General features: G+C 41.1%; 1 protein-coding gene across 3 annotated transcripts in view; it reads left to right on the forward strand.

Annotated features, from left to right (window-relative positions):
• The window catches only part of KLHL6 (kelch like family member 6), a 148,201-nt gene that overhangs the window by 4,755 nt on the left and 118,159 nt on the right, over positions 1 to 25,287 (forward strand). The gene's annotated exons all lie outside the window — the stretch shown is intronic.

The raw sequence follows: 25,287 nt of genomic DNA on the forward strand, positions 1-25,287 counted from the left end.
TGCTTATGGTCTAGTATTTTGAGTCTATTTCTAGGAGCTTGATTCACTTTCATTTGTCATTTTTTCCCTGATTATACTCCCATATCACAGCTGATTATGATTGTCTATTTAAATGATAATATTCTTGCTAGCTTTATTTTATTAAAATTCATTACGGACTTTTAGTTTTTTGGAATATGATATTTTAATTGTTATCTCCTGCAATCTGTATTTAACTTTGTGTGAATGTTCATCCTATTTTTGTTTATCTGTATGTTCTAATTTTTTCCATAGTGAACATGGAGAAACAGTATACATTTAAAAATAAGAAAAATATGATATAAAAGATCTTTAGTGGTAATGAAATGCAAGAGGGCAGTAGCATGATTGTAACTTCATGACTAAGTGTTGATTTAAATAGGCAGAGAAACGTGGGTCATTGTCTCACTGGTTTCTGTACACAGATTCTCCAAGCTCTCCTGTTTGTTGAGGGCTGGAACATTTTATTCTTAACTACAACTCTCAAAGAATCACATTAAGACTTGCATGACCAGGAATAGTCTTGGCACAATATAGGTAGTTTGTTTGAATTTGCTAAACACCTAATAATGCCATCTTGGTATTTGTTCTTTTCTTTTATTGTGTTGACTAATAACAAATACCATGAATTAAATAAAAGGGTGATTCTTGTCTGATTTCTGTTTTTTTTTTAATATTTATTTTTGATAGAGAGAGAGAGAGAGATGCAGAGAGAGAGGGAGAGTGAGAGAGAGAATCCCAAGCAGGCTTTGCCCTGATAGCATGGAGCCCAATGCGGGGCTAGAACCTATGAACTGTGAGATCATTCCCTGAGCTGAAATAAGAGTCCATGTGCAACTGACTGAGTCACCCAGGTGCCCCTGATTTCTGTTTTTGATTGAAATGAGATGACTTTGCTTCCAGACATGATAGAGTAAAATAGGGACTAGATTTACCCTCCAGATTTAAACAGCTAGAACTTTGGACAAAATATATAACAGTTTTGGGAACGTGGACAGCAGATAGAACAGATCTGTGATCCCTGAGAGAAGGAAAACAAATGAGATGAATTTTACAATTGACTCAGCATACTGCCTTGGATGGACTCAGTGCAGGGAAAAGAAACTCTCAGGCTATAAATATAAATTGGAGTTCAGAGAGGTTAACGCAGCTAGAGTTTTGGGGCTTTGTAAAGGAGAGGAGGATACTGTACAAAGAGAGAGTTCTGAATATTTATAGAGAGACCCCTTTAAGTCTTTGGTTGAGTGGTCTACACATTTGTAAGAGGAAACTACTGAGGCCATGGAAAGGATCACCAGAAAGCAGTAAATCAAACAATTCCTGGAGCTCACATGGATCTGGGAATAGCTGGTGTTTCAGCAGCCAGAATAGAAAGATCTCATAATTTCCTTCATGGCACCAGGTAGACATCTCAGAAAGGTATTTCCTTAGCAGTAAGGCTAAATTAGTTAGCCCTAGACTAAGCTAAAGGCTGCTCTGGCTTCAAAGGAAGCTTTGAAAAGAATGAACTAATGCTAAGTAATGTGACTACACCAGAACACAATCCAGAACCAATTGAGGAAATTCAACAAAATCTAGCACTCAGGTGTAAAATTCATAATGTCAGGCATCCAGCAACAACAACAACAACAACAAAAACCAGGTGGGAAAATATGACTTATAAACAAGAGAAAAGTCAACCAATAAAAACAGTCTCAGAAATGACAGACATGATGGAATGAGAAAATGTTAAAACAGCTTTTATAAGTATACTCCATATTTTCGAGAAGGTAGAGGGAAAACCTGAGACAGAAATTTAAGATACAAAATTGAAGTTCCAAATGGAAATTCTAGAGATGAAAATATATAAATGAAAAATATAGTAGATAAGGTTAGTTACTATACAAATAAAATCCGTGAATCTGAAATCATAGTAATTCAAATTCAAAGTGAGGCACAGAGAGAAAAAATACTGAAAATATATGAACAGATTGATTATGGTTTGTGGGATAGTATAAACAGTCTAGCATACATGTAATTGGAAGCCCAGAAAGAGAAGTGGGGAGGGGTTAAAGGAGGAAACAGGAAAAAATAATTGCAGAAACAATGGCTAAAATTTTTCCACATTTGATGGAAACTGTAAATAAACCTGTGCACAAAGAACCCCAAACAGAACAAATGTCAAGAAAACCACACCATGGCATATTATAATAAAATTTCTGAAAACCAGTGTAAGGAGAAAAAAAAAGCAGTCTTAAAAACTGGTAAAAAGGATAAATTACATAAAGAGGAACAAAGATAAGATTGAGAGTAAAGTTTTTATCAGAAACTATGCAAACTAATATCTGTGTAACTACTTACAAATTTCCTGTTGATCATTCCATTTAATAGAATATAATAGTTCTTCCTAAATTAAAAAAACAAGATTTTCTTTCTCTTTTGTAATTTTACTTACAAAATTCAGCTGACTTTGAAATTTGCTAATTCAAATATTGATGATTTCTATAGTTTTTTATTTCTATAGTTTTAAATTCTACTTTTTCATTTGCCTTAAACATTATTTTTCTTTACTTGTTTTGATTTTCTCCATTTCAGTTTTGAAGTTTATAAACTCAGTTTAATAAATTCTTGTTTTCTGTTTCTTTTTAAGATTATTTATTTATTTTTTAATTTGTATTATTAAAAAATTTTTGTGTGTGTGTTAATTTATTTTTGAGAGAGAGAGACAGAGTGTGGGTAGGGGAGGGGCAGAGAGAGATGGGGAGACACAGAATCTGAAGCAGGCTCCAGGCTCTGAGCTGTCAGCACAGAGCCTGATGTGGGGCTTGAACTCACAGACTGCGAGATCATGACCTGAGCCAAAGTTGGACGCTCATCCGACTGAACCACCCAGATGCCCCCAAGATTTTATTTTTAAGTAATCTCTACATACCCAACGTGGGACTCCATCCCACAACCCTAAAATTAGGAGTCACACACTCCACTGACTAAGCCAGCCAGGTGCCCCAATTACCAATTTTTTTTAAATGAGAACATTTAAGATCTTAGCAAATTTCAAATATAGAATACGTAACTATTAACTATGATCATAATGTGCAGTACCTTCCCAGAATTTATTCATCTTATGATTGTACCCTTTGACCTGTATCTCTCCATTTCCTCCAGCTTGAGCCTCTGTCCACCACTATTCTACTCTCTGTTACTGTGAGTGTGGCCTTTTTAGAATCTATAGAAAGTGAGATCATGTAGTATTTGTCTTTCACTTTGTGACCTATTTCACTTCATATAATGCACTTAAGGCCAATCTATGTTGTTGCAGTTGGCAGCATTTCCTTCCTTTATATGGTTGAATAATATGCCATTGTATGTGTATGTGTTTGTGTGTGTATGTAGGTGTGTAGTGTGTATCTCCATTTTCTTTATCCATTCATTGATCAATGGACATTTAAGATGCTTCCATGTCTTGGCTATTGTGAATAAAACTGCAATGAACATAAGGGTGCGAATATCTCTTCAAGATGGTGATTTTATTTCCTTTGAATATATACCCAGAGGTGGAATTACTGGATCATATGGTAGTACTATTTTTAATTTTTTAAGGAACCTCCATACTGTCTTCCATAGTGATGGTACAGATTTATATTCCCAGCAACAGTGCACAATGGTGCTAACACTTGTTACCTTTTGTCTTCTTGAGAATGGACATTTAACAGGTGTGAGGTGATACTTCACTGTGGTTTTGATTTGCATTTCCCCGATGATTACTAATGATGAACATCTTTTCATGTACCTGTCGGCCATCTGAATGTCTTCTTTGGAAAAATGTCTCTTTGGGTCCTCTGCCCATTTTAAAATCAGATTATTTGTGGGTTTTTTTTTTTTGTGATTGAGTTGTATGAGTTCCTTATAGATTTTGGACTTTAACACCTTATCAGATATATGGTTTACAAATATTTTCTCCTGTTCTATAGATTGCCTTTTCATTTTGTTGATTGTTTCTTCTACTGTGCGGAAACTTTTAAATTTTATGTAGTCCTATTTGTTTATTTTTGTTTTCATTGTTTGTGCTTTTGCTGTCATATTCAAAAAGTTGTTGCCAAGGCTAATGTCAAAGAGATTTTCCCCTATGTTTTCTTTAGGAGTTTTATGGTATCAGATCACACATTTAAGTCTGGAATACATTTCTTTAAAAAAAATTTTTTTTTCAACGTTTATTTATTTTTGGGACAGAGAGAGACAGAGCATGAACGGGGAAGGGGCAGAGAGAGGGGGAGACACAGAATCGGAAACAGGCTCCAGGCTCTGAGCCATCAGCCCAGAGCCCGACACGGGGCTCGAACTCCCGGACTGCGAGATCGTGACCTGGCTGAAGTCGGACGCTTAACTGACTGCGCCACCCAGGCGCCCCTGGAGTACATTTCAAGTTAATTTTTGTGAGTGACGTAAGATAGGAGTCCAGTTTATTTTTTTGCATGTGAATATTCAGTTTTCCCAGCACTCCTTATTGAAGAGACCATTCTTTCCCTATTGATTATCCTTGGCTCTGTTGTCAAATATGAGTTGACTGCATATGTATAGGTTTAGTTTTGGACTCCTGATTTTTTAAAAGAGAATCTCTGCACCCAAGGTGGAGCTTGAATTAATGACCTGGAGATCAAGAGTTACATGCTCTACCGACTGAGCCAGCCAGGTGCCCCTGGGCTCCTGATTTTGTTGTATTGTTTTGTTATGCATCTGTTTTTATGCCAGTAAAATGCTTTTTTGATTACTATTGCTTTGTTACATAGTATGAAATCAGGAAATGTGATGCTTCCAGCTTTATTCCTTTTTCTCAGGCTTGTTTTGGCTATTCAGAGTCTTTTGTGGTTCCATATGAATTTTAGGATTGTTTGTTCTACTTCTGTGATAAATGCAGCTGGAATTTTGATAGCAATTGCATTGAATCTGTAGATGGCTTTGGGTAGTGTGGACATTTTAATAATATTAATTCTCCCAATCTGTGAACATAGAATATCCATTTATTTATATCTTTTTCAATTTCTTTCTTTGATGTCTTATGGCTTTCAGGTCTTTGTACTTTGTGCTGAGCTGTCAGCACAGAGCCTGATGTGGGGCTCAGACTCACAGACTGCAAGATCATGACCTGAGCTGAAGTCAGACGCTTAACTGACTGAGCTACCCAAGTGCCCCTGCAGTTATTTTTTTAAAATACTTTGTCCTTTAACCTTTATACTAGAGTTAAATGGTTAATACATAACCATATTACTGTATTATTCAGAATTTGACTATATACTTACCTTTACCGGTATGTTGTACATTTTCATATATTTCAATGTTATTAATAGTGTCCTTTCATTTCAACCTGAAGAACTCATTTCAGCATTTCTTGTAAGGCAGTTCTAGTGGTGATGAACTCTCTCAGCTTTTGCTTGTCTGGGGACATCTTTTTCTCTCCTTTGTAAGGACAACTTTGATGGGTAAAGTATTACTGGTTGGCAGTTTTTTCTTTCAGCATGTTGAGTATATCATCCCACTTTCTCCTTGCCTTTACAATTTCTTCTGAGAAATCCACTGGTAGCCTTGTAGGAGTCCCCTTGCATGTGAGGAATTTTCTTTCTTGCTGCTTTTAAAATTCTCTCTTTCTTTTTCTTTTATTTTTTAATGTTTATTTATTTTTGGGAGAGAGAGAGAGAGACAGAGTGTGAGTGGGGTAGGGTAGAGAGAGAGGGAGACACAGAATCTGAAGCAGGCTCTAGGCACTGAGCTGTCTGCACAGAGTCCACTGTGGAGCTCAAACCCACAAACTGTGAGGTCATGACCTGAGCTGAAGTCAGACACTTAACTAACTGCGCCACCCAGGCGCCCCAAAATTTTCTCTTTGTTTTTCAAATTAGACTGTTTTGTTATAATATGTCTTGAATAAAATCTTTCTGAGTTGAAATATTTTGGGGACGTATGATATTCATGAACTTGTATGTCTAAATCTCTCCCTAGGTTTGGTAAGTTCGCAGTCATTATTTATTTGAATAAACTTTCTGCCCCCCCCCCCCCTTCTTCTCCTGGGACTCCAGCAATGCACCAAATGTTTTCTTTAACGCTGTTCCATAGTTCACCTGGGCTTTCTTCACTGTTTTTCATTCTTATTTTCTTTGTTCTTCTCTGTATAATTTCAAATGACCTGTCTTCTACTTCACAGATTCTTTTTTTTGATCCAGTATGCTGGTGATGCTCCTTATTGTGTTTTCATTTCATTCATTGTATTCTTTTTAAACATATTTTTTTTAATGCTTATTTACTTTTGAGAGAGAAAGAGAGAGAGACAGAGAGAGACAGAGTGTGATCGGGGGAGGGGCAGAGAGAGAGGGAGACACAGAATCTGAAGCAGGCTCCAGGCTCTGAGCTGTCAGCACAGAGCCCGACATGGGTCTTAAACTCATGGACTGCAAGATCATGACCTGAGCTGAAGTCGGACATTTAACTGGCTGAGCCACCCAGGTACCTCATCATTCATTGTATTCTTTACCTCTAGAGTTTCTGTTTGTTCTTTTCTGTGATTTCTGTCTCTGTTAAATTTCTAATTTTGTTCATGTATTGTTTTCCTGATTTTGTTGAATTATCTTTCTGTGTTTTCTTATAGTTCACTGAGCTTCCTTAAAACATATATTTTGAATTCTTTATTGGGCAAATCCCAGTTCTCCATTTCTTTGGGGTCATTTACTGGAAAATTATTGTACTTCCTTGGCTAGTATCATGTTTCCTTGATTTAAAAAATTTTTTTATGTTTATTTTTTTATTTTTGAGAGAGAGAGAGAGAGAGAGACAGAGTGTGAGCAGGGGATGAGCAGAGGGGGAGAGAGAGAGAGAGAGTGAGAGAGAGAGACAGAATCTGAAGCAAGCTCCAGGCTCTGAGCTGTCAGCACCGAGCCTGACGTGGGGCTTGAACCCATGAACTGGGAGATCATGACCCGAGCTGAAGTCAGACGCTCAACCGACTGAGCCACCCAGGTGCCCCTTACGTTGCCTTGATTTAAAAAATTTTTTTAAACTTATTTATTTTTGAAAGAGAGACAGAGAGAGCAAGTAGGGGAGTTGCAGAGAGCCAGGGAGAGAGAATCCCAAGGAGGCTCTGCACTTTCAACATGGAGCCGACATGGGGCTTGAACTCACAAACTGTGAGAGCATGACCTGAGTTGAAACCAAGAGTTGGATGCTTAGTGGACTGAGCCACCCAGGTGCCCCTGTTTTCTTGATTTTTTAATGTTTCCTGAAGTTTTGCATTGCTGCCTTCACATTTGAAGAAGCAGTCACCTTCAGTCTTTACTGACTGGTTTTGGGAGAGAAGTACCTTTTGTCAGCCCTGTTAAGGATTTCTGAGGCTTTCTCAGATCTTTTCTATGGATATCCCTTACACACATTTCTTGTTCCCTCTTGGGCCTGGGTGGGATTCTTAAGATTGTGTGCGAAGCCAGGGTAGGTGCTGACAGCCTTCTGTTTGCTTTCCCTGGGGTGGTGCTGAATGCTTAAGTTTGTTTGCTTCCACCTAATCCTGCAGAGCTGGCCAGCTTTCTGTGTGTGCTCACTAGCTCTCTGCAAAGGCTCACTCTCACTGCCCTTCAGGGCACACACAGAGAGCTGGCCGGGGGGTGTGGAGCTTTGCAGGTCCCTGTGGGGCCAGTTGGGGGGCCTCAGGTGAGGCATGCCCAAGAGCTCACAGGTGGGTTTTTTGATGGAGTACATGACACAGTTAATAAAATCTCTGTCCCTTTGATGCTCTTCAAGAGCATCTTTGGTATTTTGGATGGGTGAGAAAGAAGTGGAATCCTTTAGCAGCATCATGCACAGCTGGGGACTCTGGGCACTTACTCACACACTCACTTTCCCCTGTGGGAGAAATCATGAGCTGAATAGGTCACTCATGACGCTGAAATGTGCTGCCTTGAGGGAGGAGTGGTAAAGAGAAAATGTTTCCTCTTACCCTCATCAGTGTGTCCAACATAGATATTTTCTTGCTTCAACCATCTGTTGGAACTTCTCCATTTGATTCCTGGACTTCCAGAAAGTCACTCTTGTCCGTGAGTGATTGTCAGAACTCCACTTCTTTAGAGGGGAGTTGTTAGAAAACTCTTATTTTACCATTTTGATTACTTCACTCTGTGTGTTATAGAAACATTGGAAAGCATTAGTCAACCTATATAGGTGCTTAACATATCAGAGAAAGAAAGAGCAGACCCAAGAACTCAGCAAGCATAAATTGTGGAAATTTAGTGTTAATTGTTGTTGCCAGTTGCCTTCCATAATTTAATAGGCCTTGAGGGCCTCATGATTATTTGAAAGAAAACTTACTTCAGAGTTCCAGAAACTCCCTCAAACTTGCATAAGCTAAAAACAGACACAAGACTACAAGTGTTTCATAGAACAAAAGGTTTAGAGAGAGCCCCAAGAGGTACCAGATTGGATTCTGGAAAGTCACCAGAAACCATGCTGTCTCTTCTCTGTACCTCTCTTTGTGAGGCCCCATAGCCTTTTAGTTCTGTTCTCTTTGAGAGCATGCTTTGTTCTTTTCTTTCCTTTGCTTTTTTGTCTGCTCAGCCTCCCATCCATCCTCTTTAGTATCCATACAGCCTGATTAGAATGGCTATATTCAATTCCAAGTTTCCATAAAAGAATCTGATCAGCCCAGCTTGGCCAGGTCTCTGTCCTTGGACCACTTAAATGTGTCTGGGAGAATGAAATCAACAAGAACTTACCTATGGAAATTATGCCAGTAGGAAAGAGCAGTTCTCAGAGGAGAATTCCCAAAGAGGTCTCTTATAATCATATATCATTGATGTTCATTACAAGAATTTATCATCAAGAGAAAGATCATTACAAAATAATTAATAACTGACTTTTTTTATTTTAGAGAGAGAGAATGAGTATGTGAGCAGGAGAGAGGGGCAGAAGAAGAGAGAGAGAATCTTATGCCCCCTCCACGCTGAATGTGGAACCTGACATGGGGCTCGATCCCGTGACCCTGGGATTATGACCTAAGCCGAAATCAAGAGTCAGATGCTCAAGTGACTAAGCCACCCAGGTGCTCCAATAATTGCCTTATTGTAAAAAGGGATATGAGGCAGCTAAATCTTAAAGTATGCAAAGATGCAGACTTTAATATAGTAAGCCTGGAAAATACATAAATTTAGTATTAATATGTTTTACTCCAAAATCATTAAAAATTTCAAGTGTGGCTTAGTTTAAGTTATTGTTGCTTTACTAAAGCCAGACAACTGGGTTGTAAAGTAAAGTTTTGTATTTTGTAAAGTATTGTAAAGTAAAGTTTTACTCCCAGTGATTACAGATAAGTGTGGAGATTTTAAAAAGTGAGTATTTGGCTGGTTTGTTTCTTTTTACTTAAACACAGTCTGTATTTTAGCCAAAATTATATTAGTAAGAAAATGTGATAAAAGGGTGCTGGGATGGTTTAGTTGGTTAAGTGTCCAACTCTTGATTTTGGCTCAGGTCATGATCTCACAGTTGTGGGGTCCAGCCCTGTGTTGGGCTCCCTGCTGGGCATGGAGCCTGCTTAAGATTCTCTCTCTCTCTCTCTCTCTCTCTCTCTCTCTCTCTCTCTCTCTCTCTTTCTCTCTCTGCTCCTCCCCAAGTCAAGTGAGCTGTCTCTCTCTCAAAAAAAAAAGTGATAAAATAAGAACTAGTAAATCATTTTGAATTTAACAGAGAGAGCTGGTTTTAGATATTTAAAATATGTTGGTCAATTATAATGTTCTGGTTAACGAATTGTTGAAATTTCGTAAGGAAATGAAACCCAGTTGTCTGGCTTTACCAGGTGTTTCTATATTACTGTAGACTGTGGCTAATCGTACCCCATAGCATGAATATTAAATGGTTTAGGCTACATATCTTGTTTTACTGCTGAGTAGGGGAACTGAAATGCGGAACAGATCATTACTCTGGATAGGAAACAATAAAAAGGCAAATCAACGTTGTTCTTGACTTGGTCCTTTGCATTGTTTTTATACTTTTACTGGAAATGTTTTATAGAAATGCCCTTTTGGATCACCATTTAGTTGATCAGTAAATAGATGTCTGATACATTGCAAGCCCTGCCTGGAACTGAATGTTTCTTTTCCCCTGGGGAAAGGCCTTATAGCCTGAGTTCATTTGCATATGACTTCAGGTGGCTGGGAAAGGGAGAGAGTGCTGCCTTGGGGACCAGGCTTCCCACATTTGAAAGGGACTATATTCTCCAACAGGCAACGGTGCATGCCCTTTTGTGCCATTATAATTAGAAGGTAGGAACGTTAAGGAAGGAGGGGGTTAAGTAACAACAAGCTTTATTATAAGCTCAACAAGTTGAGCTGCTTGCAATCGCTGGGTGAGGTGGGGCTTACGGGTAGGCTCAGCTTGAGGCATAAACAAATAACTGCAAACTAGGTTCTTGGGTAGCTTAGCCTCTTGGGTCTCTATGTGAGGGGAAGTAAAAATTTGGAGGATTGGCCCTTTCTGGAGAAGAACCACAAGAGGATAAAAAGGTGGGCTCCTGCCACTTTCACTTGAGCTCAGAGTTCATCCTAAAGAGCCCAGACCTGCAGGGATCAGCCATTGCCTTTTCTCCAGACAAAGAAAGAGCTCAGAGATGGCTAGAGGGATTCTGCCAATAGGGAGAGCAATAGGGAGGGAGCACGCAAGCAGTTATAGTCAGAGAGTAGAAACAATAGTGTGAGAATTGGTGGCTCTTCCTCGATGGGGCATCAGCAAGATCAGTGAGGGAGACTCCCAGAGTGGCTGCGCATTTTAAGTGAGGCGGCAAGAAGATGCCTGTACCTACAGTTCTGCCCACTCCCCTTTCTACTGGATCATTCCCATCTACTTACAAACTGGGTACAATGTCTCCCATCTTTAAATTTTTTTTTTTTCAACGTTTATTTTATTTTTTTTGGGACAGAGAGAGACAGAGCATGAACGGGGGAGGGGCAGAGAGAGAGGGAGACACAGAATCAGAAACAGGCTCCAGGCTCTGAGCCATCAGCCCAGAGCCTGACGCGGGGGGCTTGAACTCACGGATCTCGTGACCTGGCTGAAGTCGGACGCTTAACCGACTGCGCCACCCAGGCGCCCCTGTCTCCCATCTTTAAAAAAGCCTTCACTGACTTCTTCATCCCCCATCAGCTGTCAGACCATCTCTCTGCCTTTCTTCCCAGAGAAACATCTCAAAAGAGTCACCTACACTCTGCCTTTAGATTTTTACCTTCCTTAAGCCTATTTTTTAATCTTTAGGATGCTTTTAGTATTAAATAACAGAAAACTCAGCATCAACTGAGTATTTATGAGTTTAAATAACAAGAACCCCACAGTGGAGCAAGCTTCAGGCATGAATTCTGGCTCTGCTTTGTGGCAGTTCTTTTGACTTTGCTCTTCTTTTTGGCATTGGCTTTATCCTCAGGCTGGTATCCAGATGGTTTCTGCAGATCTAGGTGTCACATGCAGAAAATGACAATAGCCAATGGAAGAAGAGGAGCTGTCTTTTCCTTATGTCTCTTTTTAAGGAAAAAGAGGCCTCTACAGAAATTCTCCAAAAAACTTCCCCTCACATTTTGTTACAACAGAATGATATCACATGCCCATTCCTAAACATATCATTGCTAGAGGAAAGTAGATTATAGTGTTCGACTTGGACCAGTCAGAATTTACATTGGAGCTGGCCACAGGATTCTGTCTGAGAGAAGGGGAGAACAGATTCTGGGGAAGTATCTAACATGTCAGTTTAGCTCTTGTCCCCAACACTACACTGAAATGGAAGAGCACAAGGCAACCCGATTTCAGTGAGCATTTCTTTATCTTCATCTTCTTCCACTTTTAGCAACATTTGGCTACTTGAGTACACTTTAACCTCTGCTACATCATGTTATCTTGGTTTTTATTTTCCCTCTAGTTGTTTTTTTTTTGGTTTTCTGGGTCCACCAGATTGTAAAACAGGATTCATCTTTGTCTTCAGCTTTAGCTTCCCCTCACAATCAGATGATTTCAATGTTTCTTTTTTAAAAAGTATTATTATTATTTTTTTTAGTGTTTATTTTTAAGAGAGAGGGGTGAGCACAAGTGGAGGAGGGGCAGAGAGAGAGAGAGACACAGAATGCAAAGCAGGCTCCAGGCTCTGAGCTGTCAGCACAGAGCCCGATGTGGGGCTCCAACTCAGGAACCCTGAGACCATGACCTGAGCTGAAGTCAGACACTTAATCGCTTAATTGACTGAGCCACCCAGGAGCCCCAGATGTTTCCGATATTTCAAAGTGAGGAATGAGACTATTAGCCAGGACTTGTAAAGGAGGTGGCTAAGTATGGGCTTTATGTCCATTAGTTGATTACAAATCCAAACTTATAAAAGAGATTGAAGAGACCAAAGTGCATAGGAAATTGGAGAGAAAACTACTTTAGAGAGATCTGCAATATAACTTTCTCTCACAGTAGGGAGGCAGTGGGGATGCTTGGTCTTCTCTGCCAGTTTAGTGAAAGGGGCTTTATTGGGGAGCACTTGGAGAGTGGGGGCACAGAGGACTGGAGTTTAACTGTGGCTGGCTAGCTCCTCTGATAGCAAAGTAAAAAGGTGATGCTGTGTTGGGGATGGCTGCTCTCTCAGAGTTTTGGGCAAATGATGCTCAGAGCTTCCCATAGACCTTATATAGTACATATAGAGAGCAGGCATGGGGTTTTCTTAGATCCTGCCCCAGAGAGCTGCTTGTGGAAAAACACACAAACAAACAAGCAAACCCTGGAAATATACCATTAGATTCTGGGGTGGTGAGGGGAGAGTTTTAAGTGACCAGCCCTAGGAGATGCATTTACTTACAAGGCAGCTGCCATTGCAAGATTTCCTGAGCTGATGGAGCTCCAAAAAAGCCATAGAATAGTCCCAGGAGATAAAGAATAAGCTGTAAATACCTGCCAAGCCCAAGTAGCTTTGTTTAGTTCGTAAGTCAGTTAAGATCTTTCCTTTTCTCCCTCCCCACTCTACTTCAACCCTGGAGAAAGCAGAAGCAGAGAAATGGGACTGAAGGTTAAGAGGAGAGAAATAAAGAGCCAACTATACCCTTCTCCCACTGGAGGCAGCCAGGGTGGAGCACACCCAAGCTAGGGGGTGGTGGGGAAACTTCAACTCTTCATTGATTTGGAAGTTGTTATTACTTTGGACCACTTGTAATACTTACTGAAATGAAACTCTGTGTGTGTGTGTGTGTGTGTGTGTGTGTGTGTGTGTGTGTGTCTGACCAGGGGTAATTTGATGGCTTTTTATTAAGAATGTCAACAAAAGTCACAGAATTGCCTTTGATTTTATTCAAGGAGCAGGGCACAACAAGTCCCACCGAGGGGGGTGGTTTTAACAGGTAGTGGAGGAAAAGAATAAAATGGTTTTCTAATTATACCAAGTGCATCCCTCTTGCTGAATGTATCATTAAGATAGATTTTTTTCTCTTTTATCCAACCTCTAAATGAGGTTGTGCCCAAGACCTGTCTTGGGTCTTCACCCCGTCTTTGTCTACATTTTCTTAATATGTTATCCCTTTCCATTTTATGGCTTTGACCCACTTTATGCTGATGACTTCCAAATGTGTACCAAATGTGTATCTTCAGCCCAAGCATTTTTTATGAGCCCCAGAATCACGAATCCAACTTGTTGCTTGTCTAATAGGCATTTAACATGCCCCAGATTTCCCTGTCCCATCTCCACCATTTGTTTTTCTCCAGTTCTTTCCTATAATTTTAAAGAGCATCACCTTTCAACCTATTGCTTAACCCCCAAATCTAAAAATCATTTTGGATTTTCCCTTTTTCCTTATCCCCTACTTCTAGCCCATAACCAAGTCTTATCAGTTCTACCCAAAGAAAAATCCTTAGTCCATCCTCTTCTTCCCATCTCTACCATCATCCCCTCCTCCAAGTTACCGTCAGCTTTTCCTGGACCACTCCAAGTCCTCCTACCTGGTCTCTCTTCTTCCATCCTGTTCCTGTTTGGTCTGTTTTCTACTTCACCAGAGTGAATTTTGAACATTTAAGTCCAATCATGTCACTGCTCTCCTTTCCTATTTCATGAAAATAAAATCAAACTCCTAATCCTGGCCTATAGAAGCCTTTATGATCTAGCCTTTGTCTTCCTTTTTAAGTTCATATTGATCACCTCTTTGTTCACTGTGCTGCAGCCACTTTTCCTTGAATGGCCCAGTCTTCTGCTTACCTCAGGTACTTTGCACTTTTTGTTCCTTCTGCCTTGAATGCTTTTTTACTGACTCTGATAAGGCTGGATCTCTCTCAGACTTCATGTCTCTGCTCAAATGTCATCTCTTTGGGAAGGCTTTTGCTGAGCATCCCATCTAAAGTAGCTCCTTCTGAGTCCTCTGTTAGTCTCTATCTGATCACTTTATTTCTTGGGGCACCTGGGTGGCTCATTCGGTTGGGCATCCGACTTTGGCTCAGGTCATGATCTCACCTCTCATGAGTTCAAGCCCCATGTTGGGCTTTGTGCTGACAGTTCAGAGGCTGGAGCCTGCTTCAGATTCTGTGTCTCCCTGTCTCTCTGTCCCTCCCCCACTTGCACTCTCTCTCTCTCTCTCTCTCTCGAAAATAAATAAACATTAAGAAAATTTAATCACTTTATTTCTTGTATCTATGGCACTTAACACAAATTTAAATGATCTTATCTATTTCCTTATTTTATTTTCTAGTTCCTTTACCCACCTGTAAATTTCATGAAGATAGAAACCTTTCCATCTTGTTCACACCAATACTCTTGGCACCTAGAATAATGCCTGAAAGATAGAAGGTGCTCAATAAATACTCAGTGAATTGATGAAGGAAAGGGGCAACACCCAACAATGAGTAGGTGTCCTCTGAAGGAACCAGATGGACCTGCATTAGAAGAGCCTAGAATGAAAGCACAGTGGCCCTAAAGCTTGTTCAGGGGGGAAGATGTTATTTGAAGCTGAGGTGTTTCAAGGTGAGGGCAAGGTGAGGCCACTGCCCCCACTCCACCGTGTTACTTGGAACAAGGGGTATAGTATCCTCATGGTCCAGAGAAGATAGATGTTAGAAGTAATTAGTTTTCTCTTTTCTGCAGCCAGAAGATGATAGAGAAGGCAACTTGAAGCTTGGGCAGACTCTCCCCAAGAAAATCCTATTAGAATGGCAAAAAGGGCAACCTTTTAACCATTCCACCCTGTAATGGTCATGCTGAGTCACAAATCCTTCAGTACAGAGGGTCCAAGTAAAGACCTCCCTCCTTGGGGATGGAGTGCTTGCGTCTTCTGGAGCCCTCAAGACCTCCTAAAGCTGAAAACTTATTTAGTGTGCACCAAACCAGTAGAGGATCCAAGGTGCTCGGATAAGATCCTGGGAGTCATAGAAGTGATGAGAAATTCTGGGATACCATCCTATTTATGTTTAGAACTTCCATCTCCTCCTCCACAGCCAAATTAATTCAAATTGCAAATAGCAATAGATGACAATGACCGTGTGACATTCCTGTGTGACAGAAAACACATGAGCATTGTGGGCAGACATCTGGGTTTGAATTCTCTCTCTGTCACTCACTGGCTTAATGATCTTGGTCAAGTCACTTAATCTCTTTGAATCTAAATTTCTCTATTTAAGGAATAATTACCTTTGTTAAGTTGTTCAGGTTTAAGGGTCTGATACATGGAAAAGACCTGACAAATAATGGTGTGGTCATTATGGTGGGAGATTTTCTGCTTATAGCTCAGTGTGCTAAAACACTTCATAGGCATGATAAAATGCAAAAGCCTGCCTTACCTTTCTCCTACCATCTCTATAATAAACCTTAGAGGATATGAGTCTTTTAGTGAAGCTGAATGCTGTAAAGCAACAGTTGATTTCTTTTGGGTCAAGGTTGACATCCAGCATATCATTAGTATATTTTAAGACATGGAGACTCCTGTGATCCATGCTGGAAACAAAAGGCAATCTAATTCCAAGGGATAGGAAGTTGCCAGGAAGTAGCAGGGTTGAAAGGTGGCAGGCTGAATCATGACTTAAAAGATTAAGTCTAAACAAAGGAATGACAGTCTAGCCTGGTTCAACTTCTCAGTAGACAAATGGAAACTATTTTCCAAAGGCTGTGAGACTACATTAATTACTCCACATGTCATTCAGGTTCCTCAAAGCCTCTGTTTTCTAGCCATTTACCAATGACATCTTCCATATCCCCTCAAGCACTGGCATTGGATAATTGTTTGCCATGAGGGATGAGACAATTGTATATAAATGTGGGTGGTGGTAGCAGTCATATTTTCTGTCATAAGGATGAAGAAGCTAAAAGAGCCAGTCTGAGAAAAATAATAAATCAGATGTTAAGAGAAGGAATGTTTACTGGTTTATTATCTGCCCTGGAGAGCCTGGGAGCATTCCTGGGCATGGGTTCAAAGTGATCTCTGTGTATCTGTAACAATTTCATTTTTCACACTTGTGTCAATTTGACTTAGGTTTTGTTACTTGTAACAGCAAGAGTACTATTTTTTCCCTCCACTTAAATAGCACTGTTTTATTGGTCCCAAGTGGGTACCATTTTTATAACCATTGTTACAAGTATTTATAAACACTTCTCAAAATGCATTACAAAAGAGCTATCACATCCATTCTCTAAAATAAGACTCTTCTCAAAGTATCTTGCACAGAACATGCAAGAGTCCTGGGCAGTGCAAGTAAATGACAATGCTTGGTATATAGCAGCAGCTCTCTGACAAAAATGATTGCCATTATTATAACTGTTGCTATTGGTACCAGTCCATGGAGATCATACCCTTAGCCTCATTGGGGGCATTCCTGAAGCTCAAATGTCAATGTGGTTCTCAGAGATAGTTTGGGGAGGGTGATAAATCCTGGCCCTATTAAATTAAATCCTTGCAGCTGGTTCTACCTGTGGAATAAACCTGTTCCTACTTTTCTCTCTCCATCCATCCATCCATCCATCCATCCATTGTGTCATAAGCTAGGGAAATAATTTCCTTTTAGTCAAATCATCCAAGAAACAGGAATTCTTCAACCTTCCTGAAGGAGACCCCAGCAGAAGCTACTTGGGAGTGAGAGAATGGATCTGGTGGTGGGGTTCTATGAAGGAAGGCCTTGTTGGACCCCTGAAGTTAGAGTTTTCTTGTCTTTGGACAGTGTTTAGATGAGCCATTCCTGTCTGTTAGTCTCTAACAGCAGCTACAGGCTCAGGCTGATGCGTGTCCTGCCTGACCTCACATCAGCTTTCTGGCGTCCTCTGCATTTTCCCTGACTTTAATTACCCTGTAACAGCTGCTGCCTCCTTTCCTGGTGTTGCCCCAAACTGGGCCTGGCTTCCAGCTGGCTTCAGGAGAGCAGGCATCTAAAGAGTTGGAAGAAAATTTCTCCATGTCTCTGCAGAGGGGCGTTTGTCCTGATAGCATGACCTCTTTGAGTTGCAGAGTCTCTTTTTTGTAATCTTTGTTATTAGCAGTGGCATTTTCTACTATTTGAGTTCACTGTTGCCAGAGATAGGTGGAAATGCAGTGCATATCACATAAGGAATGTGTCCTTGGATGTGGATCACTTTCATTAGGCAGGGAACCAAAATGCCACTCAATTCTGTCTCTCCTGAGAGTCACGGTCATGAAAGCATACAATGCATGGAGAGCTAAGCAGCTGCACTGATATGCCAGAAAATGCCCTGCAAAGGCATCAGCGCAGGAAATAGCCCTGGGACAGTGACATCACATCAGCCAGTGCTCAGCCTCCAGGACTGAAGCCTCTTCTTGGACCTATGTCAGCAGCCTTGGGGTGTGGTACTGCTAGTTTTAAGGGGGTGGGACAGGGAACCAAGGAGGAGCAAATGCTCCTGGGCCTGGGACTGTGGATTCCTGGTGGCCTGATGCCATTCTTTAGGACTGGAAATAGTCCTACTACAGGAGAGGGGCCAGGGCACAAGGGTCATAGGCAGGTCAGATGGGGGAGAGCTGTTGGCTTGAAGCAGGCTGTTGGCCTGAGCCCAGTGGCCAGGGTGGAGAATCAAAATCATCTCCCAAACAAGTACATATCAGAACGGAATAAGGCGTGAAAACCGGGTCAAGGAGACTGGCTCAAGATGAAGGCTGTGTACAGCAAGTTTGTGAGGGAGTCCTCCTTCCCCGTGGGGCCTGTGTGATTCTGGGGGTGGGTGTAAGGGCTTGAAGTAGCTGTTCAGGTGTACAGATGGAATGCAGAGCCTGGAACCTGGTGGAAGGGGAATCTTGAAAGTTCCTAGGGCTGTAGAACTGTGGGATTGATGGGATTCCTGATACAGTTGGCTGTTCTGACTATAAAGCTTTGTCTTATATGGATCTGTGGAATTTTGTTCATTTCCTTTGTCCATAATATGGACTGTTCTCATAAGAAAGGCACTTATGAAATTTGCAAGCCTATAAATAGCCTCCACTCTTTTAGGTGCTCTCTTTCAGACGCAAGATGAAGGCTTTGGTGTCTCCCATATGCTGAGCTATGGGATGCAGTCTTGCTAGTTTATAGGCAACCTCTGTTCCCCTATAAACATCAGTGTGGCTTCTGCAATCTGCTAAGTTACAGCTTAGGTGCAAGTTTTTGGTAAATGTCTTCCATCTTTTCTCTGCAGCTGCTCCCACCATGTCTTTCTGAAGTATTTTTGTCATGCTGTCTAACCATTTTGTCCTCTACTAGCAGAAAAGGAAGCGTCTGAAAGTCTTAAATGTTTTTAAAAATTTATGCTTAAAAAAAAAAAGAGAGGCAAGTTAGAGAGAGCTGTGATAAACTTGAGAAAGATCATATTACACACATTTTGAGGAATAATTAACTATTGGCTAAATCTGAAAAACACTAATGTAATGAAAACAAAGGGTCTAGTAGTAAAGAGGTCTCATTTGAGTCTCCAGTTAACAGAATGACCTCTGAAGTAACTTAGTCTTTTGGGGCCTCATGATCAAATGAGAGAGCGATCAGAGCAGTGCTTCTCAAATGGTGGTGTTACTACCTACCAAGTGGGTTACTTGGGATCTTACTGAAATGCAGATGCTGATTCAGTAGGTCTGGGTGATGAGACTCTGCTGTTCAGATTAGAATAGTTAAGGCTTAGGAGAACTTTACGGAGTTCTCAATCTTGGTTCTATCTCAGGATCTTCTTGGGAGTTTATTTATTTATTTATTTATTTATTTATTTATTGACAGAGAATGTGAGCAGGGGAGGGGCAGAGAGAGAGTGAGAGAGAAAGAATCCCAAGCAGGCTCTGCACTGTCAGTGCGGAGCTCAAACTCACAAACTGAACTGTGAGATCATCACCTGAGCTAAAGTCAAGAGTTGGATGGATGTTTAACCAACTGAGCCATGCAGGCCCCCTCTTCTTGGGGGTTTAAAAATCGACTCATAGAAACTACAGGTGCCCAGGCCCTACTTCCAATGATATAATTGGTCTGGGATGGGCCAAAGCACCAGTCTTTTTTTAAAAAAAGCTCTTGAGGTAATTCTAATATACTGTCAGGCTTTTCTATTACTATGATGAACTCTAGGAGCCTATGAAAAAATGTATATACACGAACATACACATATATGCATATACACATGTGTGTGTATGGATGTATGTGTGTGTATGACTGTACACACACAGTAAGAGTGTTCCTTTTCATTTTTTCAGAGAATGTAGAAAACTACAATCTGCCCCCTTTCTGCTTGTTTTTTTTTTTTTAATTTTTTTTAATGTTTATTTTTGAGACAGAGAGAGACAGAGCATGAATGGGGGAGGGGGAGAGAGAGAGGGAGACACAGAATCTGAAGCAGGCCCCAGGCTCTGAGCCATCAGCCCAGAGCCTGACGCGGGGCTCGAACTCACAGACCGCGAGATCGTGACCTGATCTGAAGTCGGACGCTTAACCGACTGAGCCACCCAGGCGCCCCCCCTTTCTGCTTTTGATGTGTGAGTAGGGATGGCAGGGAAGGATCAGAGGAAAAGGCAAAATGACTGTCAGCCAAAGAAGCTACAAAAGTAAACAAGACCGGCCCTTTGCCTTGAGAAACCCGTCTAACATCTAGGAGTGTATGTGCCACTGTGTGGCAGCATTCCTGAGACAAAGTTTGTCAACCAAAGGGACCTGTCAGATCTTGGGCCATGGCCTGACCAAGATTTTATACTAAAACTCTTTGTCTTTAAGCCTAAGTCGCTAACACAATAAACCAGTAGGGCTAAACCACCTGCCAGTTGGTAATTTGGGAACTTTATTCTAAGCTTGGAAAATTTGAATGCATTGACCGTAAACCAAACACCTGCAATAAAAAGGGGGAAAAAAGGTTTCCACTGTTTATTCAAGCTGAAGAAGGAGGTTCAAGTACCTGATTTCCATTGCATCATTCATTATAAAAGCAAAGGCCAAGAGAAATGGCTCTTTGAAATCACAACTGTCTTCAAGAATGGTGAATGTTGTTAAAAAACAACTATAAGTCAAGGCCTCTGTTCAAAGATTAAATGGCCCCTTTATTCAGTTGAGCCCCTTGAAGGGTTTACTTTAAGTTGGGCCTGGGGTGACTCGGAAGGAGGAGCTGAGTGGCTCACTTCAAACTGTGTGGAGAATCTGGCCCTAGGGTGTGGTGGTGACAGGAAAGCAGGGAGAGGAGAAGAGAGAGAGGCATGAGCAAGGCCAGGATGTCCCTGGCTAGGTGTGAGAAGTGAGATATGTCTGGTAATGAGTGTCCGAGAGACCTTTGAGAACAGGTTGTCTACATGAGTGTCAGCTGGTGTAGGGCAGCCCTGTAACCTCTCCCCACAGCAGCCTTGTGTTCACATCTCAGGGTTCCAAGTGTAAGTGCTGGTCCCAAGTGAATCATACCAGGGCCAGGGTAAAAGAGCAGAATGCATGGCCGGGGAGGCTGGGAATTAGAGCTGAAGGAGCTATGAGAGCACAGTTCTTCCTGCCCTATTCCATTTGCAGAAACCTCAGGAGAGCCTGGACTTTTTTTCCACAGGCCCAGGATTGGGGCTTAAACCTGTCCTCTCTAGATCTCAAAGGGGCACAGCTACCCCAGCTGTGATATTAAGACCACATTTCAAGTAAGGTTTATTGAATGATGTGATGGAAGAAATGATTAAGATTTTGCATTTTCCTTATGCCCGTGCTTTGAACAATTACCCGTTTACGGGCAGTTGGAAGTGGCTGAACCCAAAGGATACAAAGAGTGGGTTATTTAATTAAATCAATTAATTGATTAATTAATTTTTAAAAGTTTATTTTGGAGAGAGAGAGCACACAAGTGGGGGGGGGGGCAGAGAGAGAATTCCAAGCAGGCTCCATGCTGTCAGTGCATAGCCCATCGCACTGAACCATGAGATCATGACCTGAGCCAAAACCAAGAGTCAGACGCTTAACCAACTGAACCACCCAGATGCCCCCAGAGAGTGGGTTATTTTAGTATAATATATGGCTAGAATGAGGGGACTTCTTTTTTTTTTTTAATTTTTAAGTTTATTTATTTTGAGAGAGAGACAAAGTGAGCAGGGGCAGGTCAGAAATGAGGGGATTTCTTGACTTGCTACTCGAGAAAAGTGACTTATTGCTAATTTAAGTTCCGAAAGACTCAAAAACTACTAGACTGTACTTCTTTAGTGATTTGACTTTGGCAAGTTGTGGGAACACTGACCTTGATATTTGTCCAGAGAGGTGCAAGGCTTTAGTCCCAAACCACACAACTGGAGACTGTGCTCATTTTCCATTTCTGAATTGCTCAGAGCTCAGTGAAGTCACAGGTTTTGAAGAGTTACAGAGTTATTTGGCAGAAATAAGTTGCAATCTTGGCAAAAGTTTAATGACTTTGAATCATGTTTAACGTTTCCGTGGCTGCTGCGTTTTAGGAAAGGATTTCCATACAGTTAAGTAATTTCACAGAAATACTGTTTTCCTTAGTTATGATGATAATTTAAAACACATATAATATAAAAGCACTAATGCATTTTGCTCCCAGTGCATGGGCTGGGGAGTTGGTAGCAGAGCTTCAGCATGGGACTATGCTGAGGGGGCATGCTGGGATTGAAATCCTGGCTGAGTTCCTCTTACCCAGCTCTGCACCCTGAGCAGGGCTACATCTGCTGGGGAAGAAGGGATGCCTTTTTTAATGTGCCTGCCAAGGGTGCTTCATAAGCAGGCAATTGAAAGACCTTACTTAGCAAATGATACTGCATGACATCCTTGTCTCCCTTAGGCCATTCTGAGATGGGTTATCCCTTTGCAGGTACCCACATTGAAGATAGGCAAAAGGAAACTTGGATGTACCTCAGAACGGATCCCTTTGGACCGATCAGTTCTTAGTTGCCTTGGGAAAATTAAAATAGTTTAGCAGACTTGCTATTTTTTTAATTAAAAAAATTTCTTTAAAATATTTATTTATTTTTGAGAGAGAGAAAGAGAGACAGCGTGAGCAGGGAAGCGGCAGAGGGAGACACAGAATCTGAAGAAGGCTCCAGGCTCCGAGCTGTCAGCAAAGAGCCCGATGTGGGGCTCAAACTCATGAACTGTGAGATCATGACCTGAGCCAAAGTCAGACGCTCCACTGACTGACGCCCCTCCCCCCTTAAAAAAAATTTTTAATGTTTATTTATTTTTGAGAGAGAGAAAGAGAGAGAGAGAGCATGAGTAGGGGAGTGGCAGAGAGAGAAGGAGACACAGAATCTCAAGCAGGATCCAGGCTCTGAGCTGTCAGCACAGAGCCCAACATGGGGCTCGAACTCACAATCCATGAGATCATGACTTCAGCCAGAGTCAGTTGCTTAACCGACTGAGCCACCCAGGTGTCCCTGCAGACTTGTTATTCATTCTAGACAGCAAGTCTCCAGATGTTCCTGAATTAGCTTGGGCTTGCTTTATTAATGTATTGCATTTTTAAGAGCTTACAGATAAAAATGTATTATGTCCATGAGGCATTCTCAGAGTCTTTAGGGTTTCGGAGGTGAGGGGTAGACACCAGACCATAAGCTCCATGAGGGCATGGGCCTGGTTCTTTAATTTTCAGTGCTGCATGTCTTGCTTTTAACACAGTGCTTACCATAGAGCTTGCACTCAATAAATATATTTGGGGCGCCTGGGTGACTCAGTTGGTTAAGCATCTGTTTTCGGCTCAGGTCATGATCTCGCGGTTCGTGGGTTTGAGCCCCGTGTCGGGCTCTGTGCTGACAGCTCAGGGCCTGGAGTCTGCTCCAGATTCTGTGTCTCCCCTTTCTCTGCCTCTCCCCTGCTTGTGCTGTCTCTGTCTCTCTAAAAAATAAATAAACATTAAAAAAAATTAAAAAAAAATTTTTTTGGTGTTTATTCTTGAGACAGAGACAGAGCATGAACATATTTTTAAAAATATATGTTTGAATTAAGTATGAATGGTGCTCTGTGGAGGTAGACCAGGACAAATTTCATACAATGGCTGACCAGAGACAAAACCATATTTATTTGGGGACCCATCTAAAACAATGCCTTCTTTAAAATACCTTTTCAGGGAGCTGTGTTTTGTGTTAGTAAGAAGAGCTAAGAGTCAATAAGATTTTATAGAATTACATGTTTATTTGTATTTAACCCTCAACATTCAAGTGACTTTATTGATGATAGAGCTGCCTGAGAAACATGTGTGTAGGGCATTCACTATTTTATTTATCAGATTTTACTGAATATCGACTGTGCCTGACATGAAGGAGATACAAATATCCAAGACATAGTTTCTGCCCTCATGTTGCATATCAATATGTGTAATACAGGAATGGTTACTGTAATAGATGTTTCTAATAAAGGGTGTCAGGTGCCATGGCAGAAATGCTCCGGGTTCTCTGTGAACAAATTTGAGACACATCTAAACCAGTCTGAGTAGGATGAAGGAAGGATTCTTGGAGGAAGTGGTGTTTTTGAATTCCTCCCAATATATATGGTTCCTTTGGATTGGGTGGGCTGTGGCTTTCCTATTTTCTCAGTCTTCAAAGGTGTAGTCCCACTAGAGGTTCTGTCCTGGGTTTGGCCATCTCTCTTTCCATGGAAAGCAGCTTACACCTGAAACTTAGACCTGAAAAACTTCACCACTTAACCCCGTGCTGTGGATGCTACTTGATTTTGTGGAGACCAGAATTGTACTTACATATCTTCTGACACTGGCCAAAATGTGTTGAAAAGAACCTAAGTAACCTTGTACTTAGGGATTTCTGAATGAAAAATAACCACTTATTTAAATGTTTCAGCTATAATGTTTACTGATTCTAAACTGGCCACATTCTTAGATTAAAAAATCTGATTCGATGTTGTAAAGTTTAAGATTCTCTTTTCAAGAATAAAAATTCAAATAACTTGTGTTCCATTCCTTAGTGTTAATTTTGTGAAGAACAGTAAAACAGGATGACACTACAAAAACTGGACCCCCTATCCTTTTTTTAAAAAAAAATTTTTTTTTAACGTTTATTTATTTTTGAGACAGAGAGAGACAGAGCATGAACAGGGGAGGGTCAGAGAGAGGGAGACACAGAATCTGAAACAAGCTCCAGGCTCTGAGCTGTCAGCACAGAGCCCGACGCAGGGCTCGAAGTCACGAACTCACGGACTGCGAGATCATGACCTGAGCCGAAGTCGGCCGCTTAACCGACTGAGCCACCCAGGCACCCCATGGACCCTCTATCCTTGGTGGTAGCAAAATAAAGAGCAAAAATTTGATTTGGGTTTGTCTCAATTTAAATAGAGTTTGTAGTATGTATGTAATTATCTATTGGTTGCACCCACGTCCTGGTCTCACTTAGGGTGCATTTTGAAAGGGGAGAAAATTTAAACTTATTGGTTATTAAAACAAGAGGCTAATAATATTCTAGATAGTAGGTGGTACTCAAGGCACTTATTGGTTGATTCATAGCTCCGCTGCTCGGTCAACGGTTGAAATGGAAAAAGATGTGATGGTTTGCAGTTATCTACAGATTATCTCCATCTGGATGACCCCTTTATACTTTAAACTCAAACCTAAACCTGTATCTAAGCTCATCAGCTACTGTGTCAACCCTGCTCTGCCTTCGTGCCCCCTGTCTTGGTAAAGGGTATCACCATCCATGTAGTTGCCCAAAGTAGAAACCTGGGCATTTTCCTTTATTTCTCTCTTTTTTTGTTTCTCTTGCCCCTCACTCCTTACTTCTCATTACCTACCAAATCCTGTTGGCTCTACCTTTCAGTTTTGATTGATTGATTGATTGATTGATTGTTGTCCAGGGTTTATTAAAGATGTTACAGCACAGCAGAAAGATTTAAATGGTTCCATGTGGTATTTTG

The sequence above is a fragment of the Acinonyx jubatus genome, chromosome C2 (genome assembly GCF_027475565.1).
Source record: "Acinonyx jubatus isolate Ajub_Pintada_27869175 chromosome C2, VMU_Ajub_asm_v1.0, whole genome shotgun sequence".
In the NCBI taxonomy this organism is placed as follows: Eukaryota; Metazoa; Chordata; class Mammalia; order Carnivora; family Felidae; genus Acinonyx; species Acinonyx jubatus.